The sequence below is a fragment of the Oncorhynchus mykiss genome, chromosome 2 (genome assembly GCF_013265735.2).
Source record: "Oncorhynchus mykiss isolate Arlee chromosome 2, USDA_OmykA_1.1, whole genome shotgun sequence".
NCBI classification, from domain to species: Eukaryota; Metazoa; Chordata; class Actinopteri; order Salmoniformes; family Salmonidae; genus Oncorhynchus; species Oncorhynchus mykiss.
Window position 1 is genome coordinate 81,402,252 of NC_048566.1, and position 17,041 is coordinate 81,419,292.

At 42.2% G+C, this 17,041-nt stretch overlaps 1 protein-coding gene across 1 annotated transcript in view; it reads right to left on the reverse strand.

The window, feature by feature from the left end:
• Positions 1–11,817: 11,817 nt before the first annotated feature.
• LOC110497556 (guanine nucleotide-binding protein G(i) subunit alpha-1) overlaps positions 11,818–17,041 on the reverse strand; it is a 61,477-nt gene continuing 56,253 nt past the window's right edge. The window contains exon 9 of the mRNA XM_021573719.2: positions 11,818–12,866. The gene's annotated coding sequence lies outside the window, so the exon portion shown is untranslated. The remainder of the gene's footprint in view (positions 12,867–17,041) is intronic.

The window sequence follows — 17,041 nt, forward strand, 5'->3', positions numbered from 1 at the left end:
TTGCGCTTGGTGACCACTGACTGTTTCATCCTACGGAACCCAAGCGCTATCGTGCATAAATTTATTTTGCCCCCCCACACCAAACACGATCATGACACGCAGGTTAAAATATCAAAACAACCTCTGAACCAATGACATTAATTTGGGGACAGGTCGAAAAGCATTAAACATGTATGGCAATTTAGCTTGCACTTGCTAGCTAACGTCAATTTGTCCTATTTAGCTAGCTTGCTGTTGCTAGCTAATTTGTCCTGGGATATAAACATTGAGTTGTTATTTTACCTGAAAAGCACAAGGTCCTCTACTCCGCCAATTAATCCACACATAAAACGATCAACTGAATCGGTTCTAGTCATCTCACTTCCTTCCACGCCTTTCTTCTCTTGACTTTATATTGCGGTTGGCAACTTTCATAAATTAGGGGCATTACCGCCACTGACCTCATTCGTCTTTCAGTCATAACCGATGAGGAGATGGCACGTGGGTACCTGCTTCTATAAACCAATGAGGAGATGGGAGAGGCAGGACTTGCAGCAAGATCTGCGTCAGAAATAGAACTGATTCTATTTTAGCCCTTGCAACGCAGACCCTCCTTGACTCAATAATTGAATAACATAGATTTCACTGCGTAGTCAGTCTAACATCGTTGGTGCCGCCGTGGATAACAATATCCCTATACTCGCCAGTTTTAGCTATAGCCAGCACCATCTTCAGATTAGCCTTAACGTCTTTACCCCTGCCCCATGGTAAACAGTGTATGATCGCTGGATGATTTGTTTTAAGTCTAATACTGCCGGTAATGGAGTCGCCAATGACTATGGTTGGTTTTCAATTTGTCAGAGCTAATGGTGGGATGCTTCGGTGTCTCAGACCCCGTAACGGGAGGATTAGAGACCAGAGAAGGCTTGGCCTCTGACCGTTGCTTAATGGGGAGAACCGGTCGTAAGTTTCTGTCGGCTGAATGAGCGACACCGGTTGAGAATTCCTACAGCATTTCCTTCCAAAAGCCATGAGAAAATTGTCTGGCTGCAGGGACTGTGCGAGCGGATTTATACTACTATCTGTACATATTGGTGGCACAGACGCTGTTTCATCCCTTCCTACACTTAAATGACCCTTGCCTAACGATTGCGTCTGAAGCTGGGCTTGCAGCAAAGCTATCCTCGCTATAAGGTGATCGTTCTCCTGCATATTATGAGCACAGAAACTGCAATTAGAAGGCATAATGTTAATGCTACTACTTAGCTGCGGCTGGTGGAGGTCCTGACGAACCCTGTCCAGATGAAGCGTCCGGGGTGAAAAAGTTGAATGAAAAAAGTAAAGTGAGGGAAAAAATAAAAATATAAAACGGTAATTAAAAAGTAAAAAAACATAAAGTTGGCAGGTAGCAAAGTAAGGTTAGCAACAAACCGCACTGCAGCACGTAAAGAAGTCTACAAGTTGTGACCGGAAATTACGTCAAGCCAATAAAGTTAAATAAAGGTTCAATTAAAACAACAAAAACCACCCCAAATTCATACAAGCAGTACACCTAGGCTACTTAACACAGTAAGGTTTGACCCCTCTTTGAGGGGACTTGGTTGTGGTTTGATCTGATTGGATATATGGTTGGTTTCTGTCTGTGGTTGGTCAACTCTGGTTTGAAAAAGTCTAACCTTTAGATGGGTAAAGATGCAATGAAAGTCTTTATTGCTCTTCTTTATTGCTCTTCCAATCGAGAATCTGTGGAAAGAACTGAAAACTGCTGTTCACAAATGCTCTCCATCCAACCTCACTGAGCTCGAGCTGTTTTGCAAGGAGGAATGGGAAAAAATGTCAGTCTCTCGATGTGCAAAACTGATAGAGACATACCCCAAGCGACTTACAGCTGTAATCGCAGCAAAAGGTGGCGCTACAAAGTATTAACTTAAGGGGGCTGAATAATTTTGCACGCCCAATTTTTCAGTTTTTGATTTGTTCAAAAAGTTTGAAATATCCAATAAATGTCGTTCCACTTCATGATTGTGTCCCACTTGTTGATTCTTCACAAAAAAATACAGTTTTATATCTTTATGTTTGAAGCCTGAAATGTGGCAAAAGGTCGCAAAGTTCAAGGGGGCCGAATACTTTCGCAAGGCACTGTATATCAATGGTTCATTTTCTACCCCTCGTGTTAAACTGTGGAATACCGCAGGGCAGCTGCCTTGGGCCACTTCTTCATTTAATATATACCAATGACTTTCCCTATGCCTTAGCTGAAACTCAAGCTACTATATTTGCAGATTATACTACAATTTATGCAGCAAGACAATCGGTTCAACAGGTACAGCAAGCTTTACAAGGAGATTTGGAGAATATTAGGGAGTGGGTTTGCCAGAACAAACTTGTTTTAAACACCAAGAAAACCAAAGTTATGTTCGTCTGTTCCACTAGGAAAAGGCCAAAAAAGCATGGGATACAATTAAGTATGGGAGGAGTACAAATTGAAGAAGTGGCAGAAACCAAACTATTGGGAGTGCTACTAGACATCTGCTTATCATGGTTGTCTCAAATAATTAATCTATGTAAAAACAAATCTTAATACAGTATGCATAATCAGAAGGATGGCTAAATATTTACCAGGAAAAATTCTTAAGCAAATAACACAAGCATTAATTGAGAGTCAGGTGAACTACTGTTCTGTGGTCTGGGGAGATGCAACATCAAGTGAAGTTAGGCTGCAGATTGCACATAACAATGCAGCAAGGATTGTTTTAAGGTGGAGATATGGTTATTCTGTTGCAGTCATGCTCAATGTTCTTGGTTGGTCATCAATCGACAAGATAATTGAAAAAAAAATGCTTATTTTTTTCATAATATACATAATTTAAAACGGCCAAGTTCTATTCACAACGGTATTCAGTTGGTAAGAGACAGACGTTCCGTAAATACTATGAATAGATTGTCCACCATCTATGCGTTATCCAGACAGAAAAGAGAAATAGGCTAAATAACATTTTGATTTAGAGCAATAAAGAAATTGAATAAATTAACTGAGCAAACCAGAAACCTTTCAATATATAAATGTAAACATTATTTTAAGACCATTTAAATATAATACATAGAAATGTTGTGGGACTATAGTAGATGAAGAATCAATATTTTTTAGATTGAGTATTTATTAGGTCATTATGGTAGTATATTGTGTATGTTTGTATGTATGTATGTTTGTTTTTTGTGAAAATGTGTTTGTATTATTGTATTGTATATTGTATTTTAATGTTTAAGGACTCTTGGAAGATTAGTCCAAATGGGGACTAAAAGAGATCCAAATCAAATCTAATCAAACATAGGCCGGGTGGCGCAGTGGTTGCTGTACTGCAGCGCCAGCTGTGCCATCAGAGTCCCTGGGTTCGCGCCCAGGCTCTGTCGTAACCGGCCGCGACCGGGAGGTCCGTGGGGCGACGCACAATTGGCCTAGCGTCGTCCGGGTTAGGGAGGGCTTGGTCGGTAGGGATGTCCTTGTCTCATCGCGCACCAGCGACTCCTGTGGCGGGCCGGGCGCAGTGCGCGCTAACCAAGGTTGCCAGGTGCACGGCCTCCGACACATTGGCTTCCGGGTTGGATGCGCGCTGTGTTAAGAAGCAGTGCGGCTGGTTGGGTTGTGTATCGGAGGACGCATGACTTTCAACCTTCGTCTCTTCCGAGCCCGTACGGGAGTTGTAGCGATGAGACAAGATAGCTACTACAACGATTGGATACCACGAAATTGGGGAGAAAAAGGGGTAAAAAATAAAAATAACATTCTAATCAAACATAAGGCATAAAGGGCCACTCACCTCTGCAGCAGGCAGAGTGCTCGTTTAGGCTGCTGGTCAAGAGCAGCCATTGCCCATTGTGTGGGCTCCTGTGGAATTCTGGGTCGGGTTGATGGACCTGGAAAAAAAGCACAACGGGGTGTGTTTGAGCAGTAAGGTTAACGAAGTCAACTGTAGACCAAAGTCGGCGAGTGAAGTCGGGGAAGGGTGCATCTCTGACAGTCAAAAGTCGGACAATGTAGTGGTTTTCCAACAGTAAGGCTCAGATCAACATGGCAGTGTCGACGCTACACCTGCTCGAAGAATATCTCATTCCAAAATCATGGGTTGGAGTTGGTCCCTGTTTGCTGCTATAACAGCTCCACTCTTCTGGGAAGGCTTTCCACTAGATGTTGGATCATTGCTGAGGTGACAAGAGCTTTAGTGAGGTTGGGCACTGATGTTGGGCGATTAGGCCTGGCTCACAGTCTGCGATCCAATTCATCCTTAAGGTGTAAGATGGGGTTGAGGTCAGGGCTCTGTGCAGGCCAGTCAAGTTCTTCCACACCAATCTTGACAAACCATTTCTTTATGGACCTCACTTTGTGTACAGGGGCAGTGTCATGCTGAAACAGGAAAGGGCCTTCCCCAAACTGTTGCCACAAAGTTGGAAGCACAGAATCTAGAATGTCATTGAATGCTGTAGCGGTAAGATTTGTGTGGCCTACCACTTTGCGGCTGAGCCGTTGTTGTTCCTAGATGTTTCCACTTCACAATAACAACACTCACAGTTGACTGGGGCAGCTCTAGCAGGGCAGAAATTTTACGAACTGACTTGTTGGTAAGGTGGCATCCTATTACGGTGCCACGTTGAAAGTCACTGAGCTCTTCCGTAAAGCCATTCGACTGCCAATGTTTTGTCTATGGAGATTGCACGGCTTTGCGCTCGGTTTTATACTCCTGTCAGCAACTGGTGTGGCTGAAATAGCCGGAATCCACACATTTGAAGGGGTGCTCACATACTTTTGAATATATAGTGTAGCTGCTATTGTTTATAACGGTTTGTCTTTATAAATATCAAAATAAACTTTTCTATACCCCCATATCACACACTCTCAAACTGAAAGCATAACGTGTGTACAATTAATAGTTTAATAGTTTAGAGAGAGGTCTCAAATATCACTTGAATTAGTATCCCCTGTAGCTAGCTTTAGAATCACTGCATAGTTGGTTCCTGTTTCAGTCACATCTTTGGACACTTTTGTGTGGGTCAACCAAAACACTAATGATTGGTTGACAAATAGTCCCACAATGCAGGTGATGGCTGTATGGTGCAGTTGGTGAGAACAAAGATGATATATTATATTGACAAGATAGTCGAGTGACCGTTCTAACAATGGAAATACATAACCTCAAAAATGGAATACAGGTGGGAGGAAGTGAGATCAGGTGGGACTAGGGCTGTGGCGGTCACGATTGTCAAGCCAATAACTGCGGTCTCACGGTAATTGACCGTTAATGAACATAAACACATTTAGCATCTCCTGGCTTTCACACATAGTGAAGTATAATAAATACCTGTATTATAGCCTACACCTTCATAATAAATCCATTAATTATTTTACACAGGTCTAAAGAAGTATGATATCAAGAAAATGTAGTCTATTTCAGCAGAAAAGAATAGCATACTCTGTTGTCTTTATGTTAGGTCCTGATTATGTTAGGTCCTGATGTGGCTATGTTAAATGGCTGTGGGTTGCACTAGTTTATTTAGCAGACAAGATTTGCTTATAATTCCGTGGTATTATTTTATATTATGAAGAATACAATTGAACATATGGGAATTTGGGGAAAGGGGGTTAGTGGTATAAATATAAATATAAATATTTTCCCCAAACGATTTAAGGGAGTGCGCACATGCGGCTATTCTGTGTTGAGCGGTTAACAAAGAAATAGGTACTCTTATATGCTTAATTTAGAGTTAATGTAACTTTAGTTGTTCTTCAACCGTTGGGCTATATGTTTTGATTTTTAATATATTTTAAGGCTGCATGATGACACTCTAATGATGATTTGAAAAAAATAGCTTGAAAGGCATGAGCTCTGCTTTGTTTGTTTTTTGCAAGCTATACACACTACAGTAGTCTCTCATTCACAATATGACAAGTACTTGGTAATACCTTGAATTTCACGTAGGCATCCCCTTTGTGGCCGTAGTGCACCCTAAAAAAATCCATGCATTTTGTGGGCGGGAGTGCTGCTTTGTGACCTTCTCCCTGAGTGTGCTGTGCAATCCGAAGTGTCTCTCACTCACACTGCTCGCCATCATGTGATTGGGTCTTTCTCACAGCGCATCCTTATCCAATTCTGAGGTGCATATTGAAGGTATTGGATGAACTGTCCACACTTACTTTATGTCAGCCAACAAGATGAGTAGGCCTAACGAACAGCAAAAGCACTAGCCTATGTCAATCTACTATCCCCCATAGTACAAAAGTCGACCTATTCTATTCTGTGCAATAAATAAATATTCCAAACAGTCTGGGACAGTTGTGGGGTGCAATAGATCCCAAATGAATACAACCACTAGCGTTTTATGCAATGTGGCTAACAACAGATCAGAACATTTAGCTTAAAATGTTGATAAACTATTAGGATATTTCTTCACATTATAAGGGCAGCAATGCACACAATGCAGTAGGCTAATTAGCGAAAAACACCATTATTAAAAGTGACCACAAATGCAATTATGCATGTAATGCTTTTATTATAAAGGTGAATTTTTATGATGAAACTGATCTTCCCCAAATGTGATTATGCATGTAATGCTTTTATTATAAAGGTGCATTTTTATGGGGAAATGATCTTCCCCAAACTTGAAACTCACACGCTGCTTATGTATGCCAGTTAGGCTCTACACCCCTTGTAAAGCGGATTAATGTGCTTAATTTTAATAAGTTATTTGGACACTTTAGTTGTGATACAAACCTTATTAAAACATATAGGCATATGGGCCAGACTACATGAGGTGTGTTTTTGCTGAGAGACAGGACTTTGTTAAGTACTTTGTAGCTGCTGCTTTTAAGGTATGTGTCCCCATAGGAGTCAGTGTTTCTAATTACTGAAATGGTTTTGTATTCTGTTTTTGTTCCCAGGGGGGTAGGGAAAGTGCTTAGGCAAGAGGCCCGCGGGCATACATAACCCGTCGTATTCACTGTCTAAGCACACTAGGTTAGACCTGGGTGGACCACCCCTGTATTTTGGTTAGCGCACCAGGTGGTGCTAAGTTAGGGTAGTGGTGGGTAGGCAGGTAAGGTAGGATAGGGGCCTTTGACATGTACTTTTTTTGCTTTGGTTCCGTCCAGCCCCCTTTCCCCAAACTACCGTGGGACAGAACAAATTCCCAGTAAACGGTAATTCTCTGGTTTTGTCATCCTTACATGCACCTACAATCCCATACCTCTTTCGCTCCACAGGGAGCTGAGTTGTAGCAGGGTGTTGTGTTCCCTCTTCCTAGAGGCGTACGTAACACCATGGAACACCTTGAGGCATGAGCACAAGTGTTTACTAGGAAGTAAGGTATGCATGGCATCTTGGAAGTTATAGTTTTTATGGACTTGGTCTGGTTTTAGATAGCCAAAATTGTTTAAACTCTCAGGAACCACATCAGTATCATAGCAATCTATTGATGTGTGCATGCAGAATTCTATATCAATGTGATTCCTGAGAAGTGGAACTTACACAATGGCAACATGGGCAAGGCGTTGTTGAGACTCTTATGTGAACACGGGAGTGGTAGGTAGGTGCAAGGAAAGGGTCTAGGCTAGGGACCAAAGTCCAACCAACCATTGCAACTGACATGCATGTGGGTTAGAGCAGTGGAATCCTAACCAGGAGTACTAGGAACCTGGGGGTACTTAAGAAAACCCATGAGGAAAAGGCGGATACCTAGTCAGTTGTACAACTGAACGCATTCAACTGAAATGTGTCTTCCGCATTTAACAACTGAACGCATTCAACTGAAATGTGTTTTCCGCATTTAACCCAACTTATTGTGGGAAGCTTGTGGAAGGCTACCCAAAATGTTTGACCCAAGTTAAACAATTTAAAGGCAGTACACTCAATTAGTATTTGGTAGCATGTGAACTTCTGACCCACTGGGAGTGTGATGAAAGAAATAATGCTGAAATAATTAATTCTCTGTACTATTATTCTGACATTTCACATTCTTAAAATAAAGTGGTGATCCTAACTGACCTAAGATGGATTTTTTACTAGGATTAAACCTTTGGCTAAGGTGTATGTAAACTTCGACTTCAACTGTATGTATTCCTCTTGTTCAGATGGGATAGGGCAGTGTGATGGCAATTGCTTCGTTTGTGAACCTTTTTGGGGCGGTATGCAAACTGAAGTGGGTCAAGAGTGGCAAGTAAGGTGGTGATATGATCCTTGACTAGTCTCCTAAGCACTTCATGATGATAGAAGTGAGTGCTATGGGGCGAAAGTAATTTAGTTCAGTTATCTTTTCCTTCTTTGGTACAGGAACAATGGTGGCCATCTTGAAGTATGTGGGGACAGCAGACTGGGACTGGGAGGGATTAAATATGTCCATAAACACACCAGCCAGCTGGTCTGCGCAAGCTCTGAGGACACGGCTAGGGATGCCGTCTGGATCAGCAGCCTTGCGAGGGTTAACATGTTTAAATGTCTTACGTCTGCCACGTAGAAGGGGGAGGGCACGGTCCTTGGTAGCACTGTATTATCCTAAAAGCGGGCAAAGGTGTTCAGTATGCATTTGTGTGAAATGGCTAGCTAGTTAGCAGTGCGCTTGTAGAGTTTAAAGTAGTTATTTAAGGGCCGCGGCTTTTGTGGAGTGATAATTATTCATGGGAAGCAGTTGACGTGCCATCAAACTGTAATATCTTATCTTTCACGGAATCGTGGCTGAATGACGACATGGATATTCAGCTAGCGGGATATACGCTGCACCGGCAAGATAGAACAGCACACTCCGGTAGGGGGGGGGGTCTGTGCATATTTGTAAACTGCTGGTGCACAAAATCTAAGTCTCTAGGTTTTGCTTGCCTGAAGTAGAGTATATAGTGATAAATTGCAGGCCACACTACCTTGCATAGAGAGTTTTCAGCTATACTTTTTGTGGCTGTTTATTTACCACCACAGACAGATGCTGGCAGGAAGACCACACTCAGTCAGCTGTATAAGGAAATAAGCAAACAGGAAACCACTCACCCAGAGGTGGCGCTTCTAGTGGCCGGAGACTTTAATGCAGAGAAACTCAAATCAGTTCTACCAAATTTCTATCAACATGTTAAATGTGCAATCAAAGGGAAAGAAATTCTAGATCACCTGTACTCCACACACAGAGACACGTACAAAGCTCTCCCTTGCCCTCTAATTGGTAAATCCGACCACAACTCTATCCTCCTGATTCCTGCTTACAAGCAAAAATTAAAGCAGGAAGCACCAGTGACTCGGTCTATAAAAAAGTGGTCAGATGAAGCAGATGCTAAACTACAGGACTGTTTTTCTATCACAGACTGGAACATGTTCCGGTATTCTTCCGATGGCATTGAGGAGTACACCACATCGGTCACTGGCTTTATCAATAAGTGCATCGAGGGCATTGTCCCCACAGTGATTGTACATATATACCCCAACCAGAAGCCATGGATTATAGGCAACATTCGCACTGAGCTAAAGGGTAGAGCTGCCGCTTTCAAGGTGCGGGACTCTAACCCGGTATAGGGATTGATTGAATATGTCCGTAAACACACCGGCCAGCTGGTCTGCGCATGCTCTGAGGGCGCGGCTGGGGATGCCGTCTGGGCCTGCAGCCTTGCGAGGGTTAACACGTTTAAATGTCTTACTCACCTCGGCTGCAGTGAAGGAGAGACCGCATGTTTTCGTTGCCGGCCGTGTCAGTGGCACTGTATTGTCCTCAAAGCGGGCAAAAAAGTTGTTTAGTCTGCCTGGGAGCAGGACATCCTGGTCCGTGACTGGGCTGGATTTCTTCCTGTAGTCCGTGATTGACTGTAGACCCTGCCACATGCCTCTTGTGTCTGAGCCGTTGAATTGAGATTCTACTTTGTCTCTGTACTGACGCTTAGCTTGTTTGATAGCCTTGCGGAGGGAATAGCTGCACTGTTTGTATTCGGTCATGTTACCAGACACCTTCCCCTGATTAAAAGCAGTGGTTCGCGCTTTCAGTTTCACGCGAATGCTGCCATCAATCCACGGTTTCTGGTTAGGGAATGTTTTAATCGTTGCTATGGGAACGACATCTTCAACGCACGTTCTAATGAACTCACACACCGAATCAGCGTATTCGTCAATGTTGTTGTCTGAAGCTTAAAAGAAATCCTGCTATGCCCTGCGACAAACCATCAAACAGGCAAAGCGTCAATACAGGGCTAAGATTGAATCATACTACACCGGCTCCGACGCTCGTCTTATGTGGCGGGGCTTAAAACTATTACAGACTACAAAGGGAAGCACAGCCAGGAGCTGCCCAGTCACACAAGCCTACCAGACAAGCTAAATCACTTCTATGCTCGCTTCGAGGCAAGCAACACTGAGGCATGCATGAGAGAATCAGCTGTTCCCAGACGACTGTGTGATCACGCTCTCCGTAGCCGACGTGAGTAAGACCTTTAAACAGGTTAACATACAAAAGGCTGCGGGGCCAGACGGATTACCAGGACGTGTGCTCCGGGCATGTGCTAACCAACTGGCATGTGTCTTCACTGACATTTTCAACATTTCCCTGATTGAGTCTGTAATACCAACAGGTGCCATTAATGCAGGTAACGAGTGGAGGACAGAGGAGCCTCTTAAAGAAGAAGTTACAGGTCTGTGAGAGCCAGAAATCCTGCTTGTTTGTAGGTGACCAAATACTTATTTTCCACCATAATTTGCAAATAAATTCATAAAAAATCCTACAATGTGATTTTCTGGATTTTTCTTCTCATTTTGTCTGTCATAGTTGAAGTGTACCTATGATGAAAATTACAGGCCTCTCTCATCTTTTTAAGTGGGAGAACTTGCACAATTGGTGGCTGACTAAATACTTTTTTGCCCCACTGTACATACTACCTCAATTGGCCCGACCAAACAGTGCTCCCATACATTGGCTAACCGGGCTATCAGCATTGTGTCTCGCTACCCCCTCTTTATGCTACTGCTATTCTCTGTTCATCATATATGCATAGTCACTTTAACCATATCTACATATACATACTACCTCAATCAGCCTGACTAACCGGTGTCTGTATTTAACCTGTCTTTGTTTTTATTTTACTTACAGATTGTTCACCCAATACCTTTTTTGCACTATTGGTTAGAGCCTGTAAGTAAGCATTTCACTGTAAGGTCTACTACACCTGTCGTATTCAGCGCACGTGACAAACTTTGTGTTTATATGGTCCCTGATTCAAGCCCGGGTTGGTTGCAGAAGCAAGACTATTACACACTCATTAGCTGTAGAGGGTGCTGTGAGCCAACTATTCAACTACACAGACAGATTGAGGTGCGCTGAGCCTGCCATCGGCTGCATTTAGACAGACAGCCCAATTCTAATATGTTTCCTCTCATGAATTGGTCTTTTGACCAATCAGATCAGCTTTGAAAATGATGTGATGTGAAAAGATCAGATGTGATTGGTCAAAAGACCAATATCACAATTGGGCTGCCTGTCTAGACAGTCCATCATGACCTAGAATGAGTTGTGAATACACGTCATGAATAAATGTTACTACTTAAACCTTTAATATGCATGTCTTATTGGTTTAAGTTACCACATGTATTGTCCATTGCAAATTAGATGAACCTCCAGTCAGTCCATTGTCATGGATACCTGGAGTGATGTCACAGGACGGTGTGAGTTTAACCTGTTTTGTCAGGTGAACAATGCTTGGGTGTATAAGCACGTGTAAAACCACATGTATGCATGAGTGCTTGTGCATGTTGGCATGTAGTGTCAAGGGTGGCAGAAAAATACTAATATTAGTCCAAAATCATCACAAGAAAGAAATTGAGGCCATCATTGTTGAAGGATGTCGTCGTTTCACCACAGCATTTATTTTATTAGCAAAATAATGGAAATTAGTCCACTATTAGTCCCCATCCAATGGAAACAGAAGGGTTGGGGGTTAGGGGGATTTGTAACCTGAAACCATTATGAAACTTATCGTCAACATCATAACAGTGCAAATACACCCATTCGCCTCCCTTTGTCCCCCTCGTCTGCTACAAGGCTGTAGTTGTCATCCTCTTTTCAAAGTTTCTCTTTAAAATAATGATTTGGTGTAGGAATGTTACCACATGTCACACCAACCATGTGACGTCGCATTAAATGTGCCTTTTTGGTACATGTTCCAGAAAACCAGACTGAAAGAGGATGACAAGTAAAAAGAGTCCCTTTGTATTTATATCCACACATTCATGCATGCTACTCACTCACTCAAGCATACAGTCATGCAGCAAAGGCACTCACACACAGTCATGCACAAAGACACACATACAGCTCTCAGTATGTAAGAGTGAGTTGGTCTATCGAGAGCAAGTTGGTTAATCGAGAGCTTAATTGGTCTATTCCATCATTTCCATGGATGCAATAATTCTGGGATGTCAGTCATGGAAACCATATTTGGAACCAAATAGAGATAATATTTGGAGGGTGGTGTAATTAATTATAACATCTAAATACATCTATTACAATTTAGCTAACAAAAACAAACACACTGCAACTAAGGCATGCAAAGGCACAAGTACCTACAAATAGAAACAAAAGTGTCCATTCCTCTCCTAGAATGAGAAGAAACAGAATGCAAAGGCCCCCCTTTAAAAAAAAATAAAACCTTGACCTCTTAAAAGAAAAACATTTTAAAAACAGTGAAAAACTCCGGCCTTAGTGACAGTTGTACAAATATTTTACACAAACGTTTTCTACAAGGCATTTTTAAAACCTTTCAGAGATCAACATAAGGTAAGAGGTTAAAAGAGACGTCCTTTACAAAGTGTCCATGATCCGCCCCCCTCCAGTCACAGACGTCCCCAAGAAAGTCACTGAGCGCACTCTGGCCACCACACTGCCTGTACAGAAAGAGGGTAAAACAAAATGTTTAGATAACACCTCTGATATGCTAGGTGCCTTGTCATAATGCCGATACAATCCCTTCAGACATACACACCAGGTTAGGGGGGGGTTTATTTGGGTATCTGGGCAACTGAGCATCTGTCCAGGCCTGACTCCAGAAAGTCTTAAGGTCCCGAAGTTATTCCGATTCCCATGTAAAATAGCATTTTGAGTGACTGAAACAATCATCCAAAATATTTTTCCCAATAAAAATACTCACATTTTTTTAAATATATATTTTTTAAATGACTTTCTCGTATGTCAAATTACCAGGAAGTCTGAAAAGAAAGACTGAGTGGGCGGGGAGCTAAAAGGCTGAGAGCTCACCTTCTCTGACAGTTCTTTGAAAACACCTATGGTGAGCAGTATTGCAGTGAGATTATTTCAAGCAAATTTGCTGATACACAAAGCAACAAACATTACAATTGCATACATCATCCAATCCTGTCATACATCACATAAGGTTTAACACATGATTTGTTTATCCAACTGTTTGGTTATTCTAACAGCATCAATATAGACAAAATGTTGGCTATATCATTTTGCTAGGTAGCCCAAATGGAATTGTCAGCACTGTTTATCATGCTAGCTAGCTCGTCTTGGACAATTTTAGTTGAAAATTTGCAGGGTGAAGTCAGGGTACATGACATATATACAGTATATTGACTGTCAGACAATATTAAGATATACCGATTATTGGAGGACCAAAAAAGCCGATACCGATTAAATCGGTCAATTATATATATATTTTTTTGTTGTAATAATGACAATTACAACAATACTGAATGAACACTTATTTTAACTTAATATAATACATCAATAAAATCAATTTAGCCTCAAGTAAATAATGAAACGTTCAATTTGGTTTAAATAATGCAAAAACAAAGGGAGTTGGAGAAGAAAGTAAAAGTGCAATATGTGCTATGCAAGAAAGCTAACGTTTCAGTTCCTTGCTCAGAACATATGAAAGCTGGTGGTTCCTTTTAACATGAGTCTTCAATATTCCCAGGTAAGAAGATTTAGGTTGTAGTTATTATAGGAATTATAGGACTATTTCCCTCTATACCATTTGTATTTCATTAACCTTTGACTATTGGATGTTCTTATAGGCACTTTAGTATTGCCAGTGTAACAGTATAGCTTCCGTCCCCCTCCTCGCTCCTCCCTGGGCTCGAACCAGCAACACAACGACAACAGCCACCATCGAAGCAGCGTTACCCATGCAGAGCAAGGGAAACAACCACCCCAAGGCTCAGAGCGAGTGACGTTTGAAATGCTATTAGCACGCGCTAACTAGCTAGCCATTTCACTTCGGTTACACCAGCCTCATCTCGGGAGTTGATAGGCTTGAAGTCATAAACAGCGCAATGCTTGACGCACAACGAAGAGCTGCTGGCAAAACGCACTAAAGTGCAGTTGAATGAATGTTTACGCGCCTGCCTCTGTCTACCACCGCTCAGTCAGATACTTGTATGCTCAGTCAGATTACAGGGTACGCTAGATAATATCTAGTAATATCATCAACCATGTGTCGTTAACTAGTGATTGATTGATTGTTTTTTATAAGATAAGTTTAATGCTAGCTAGCAACTTACCCTGGCTTACTGCATTCGCGTAACAGGCAGTCAGTCTCCTTGTGGAGTGAAACGAGAGAGAGGCAGGTCGTTATTGCGTTGGACTAGTTAACTGTAAGGTTGCAAGATTGTATCCCCCGAGCTGACAAGGTGAAAATCTGTCGTTCTGCCCCTGAGCAAGGCAGTTAACCCAACGTTCCTAGAAACTCTTCCCCCGCTTTTGTTCCATGCAGGCTGAAGACCTAGCTAGCCAATAACTAGCGAACACCTGACCCAGATGAAAGTGGAACCCTAAAAGTATTCATGGTGCAGCGGTCTAAGGCACTGCATCGCAGTGCTAGATGCATCACTACAGACCCGGGTTTGATCCCAGGCTGTGTCGCAGCCGGCCGCGACCAGAAGACTCATGAGGATGCGCACAAATCGGCTCAGCGTTGTCTGAATTAGGGGAGGGTTTGGCCAGCCAGGTTGTCCTTGTCCCATCGCACTCTAGCGATGGCGGGCGCAGTGCATGCAGACTTCGGTCGCCAGTGTACTGTGTATCCTCTGAGAAATTGGTGCGGCTGGTTTCCGGGTTAAGTGAGCAGGGTGTCAAGAAGCAGTGCGGCTTGGCAGGGTCATGTTTTGTAGGATGCATGGCTTTCGACCTTTGCCTCTCCCTAGTCCGTACGGGATTTACAGCGATGGGACAAGACTATCTACCATATTTGATAACACGAAATTGGGGAGAAATAGGGGGTAAAAAGTACAACAATGTGTTGTTACAGCCTAAATTCTAAATGGAATACATTGTATTTTTTTCTCACCCATTACTGGAAATTTTCCAGTACATATGTGCCCATTATACATTTTGTAGTAGTCAGCAGGATAAGTGCACTCTGTGTGTGTGTGTGTCTAGGTCATTAGACGACACCATTGGACATGCACCTGTCTGGGGAGTGGGCATGTCTGTTTATGTTTGTACCATTGCTATGGCATGTTTCTATGCCCTAATGTGAAACCAAACTACAATTTGTGCAAGGCAAAAAGATAATGGTGGCTAAATCATTAACATAAAGAAGAGTTACTATGTGTGAGACGTAAGGATGAAACCTGTATAAAGTGTGTGCCAAGGCTGGAAAGGGAGTTACTTCATGAACCTGCTCGGCTTGTAATACTTTATACATTTATAAATTAATTGAGGACAGCTCAGACAAGAAAATAAATCTGTGGTTACTGCTTTATAAATTAATTGTAAATTGATGTGGCGCTCTGCAAAATCCCCGGATGTTTTGGAATTACTGAACATAACGCGCCAAAGTAAACTCAGATTTTTGGATATAAATATGAACTTTACCGAACAAAAAATACATGTATTGTGTAACATACATGAGTGTCATCTGATGAAGATCATCAAAGGTTAGTGATTCATTTTATCTCTATTTCTGCTTTTTGTGACTCCTCTCTTTGGCTGGAAAAATGGCTGTTTTTCTGTGACTTGGCTCTGACCTAACAATCGTTTGGTTTGCTTTCGCCGTAAATCCTTTTTGAAATCGGACACTGTGGCTGGATTTACAACAAGTGTATCTTTAAAATGGTGTAAAATACATGTATGTTTGAGGAATTTTAATTATGGGATTTCTGTTGTTTTGAATTTGGCGCCCTGTAGTTTCATTGGCTGTTGATGAGGTGGGACGCTACCGTCCCATGTACCCTAGAGAGGTTAATACTTATGTTTTGTATTTCTCATTGCTTTGCAAGTCTTGTGCTATCACTCTCTTGGGAACCAGAAGGAGAAAGCGGAGAAACTAAAGGCAGCTCAGCTGAAGTGAAGGAAGTCACCAGCTTCAGATGGAATATCATTCTGTTGTTTGATGAGAGATATAAATAAGATTGTTCTATGATCACACCATACAGAGGCCATAAGTCAGTTTTTAAACCTCACGGAAAGAAGGTGAAAACCTGAACAAAGACGAGAGGTTCACGGTCCGGTGATCCCAGGGGACCAGGTCTACATCCGAGTGTTCCAGAGGAAGTGGAACAAGCCAAGGCGAGAGGGTCCCTACAAGGTGGTCCTAGCAACACGAATAGGTGGAAGGAAGCACCACGTGGTAACATCTAAACCACTGCACCAAAGCTCCAGGGGTGATCGAACAACCATTGAGCCCGGAGGGAACGGAAGGAGAAGATGCTAATACACCTTATCACAGCCATTAAACTCTAACTGTTTTAAAGTCACCATTGGCCTCATGGGAATATCATTGAGCAGTTTCCTTCCTTTCTGGCAACTGAGTTAGGAAGGACACCTGTATCTTTGTAGTGACTGGGTGTATGATACACCATCTAAAGTGTAATTAAATGCATCACCATGCTCAAAGGGCTATTCAATGTATGCTTTTTAAAAAACCCATCTACCAATAGGTGCCTTTCTTTGCGAGGCATTGGAAAACCTCCCTGGTCTTCGTGGTTGAATCTGTGTTTGAAATTCACTGCTCGACTGAGGGACTTTACAGGCAATTCTGTGTGGGGTATAGAAAAAGTCATTCAAAAATTATGTTAAAACACTATTATTTCACACA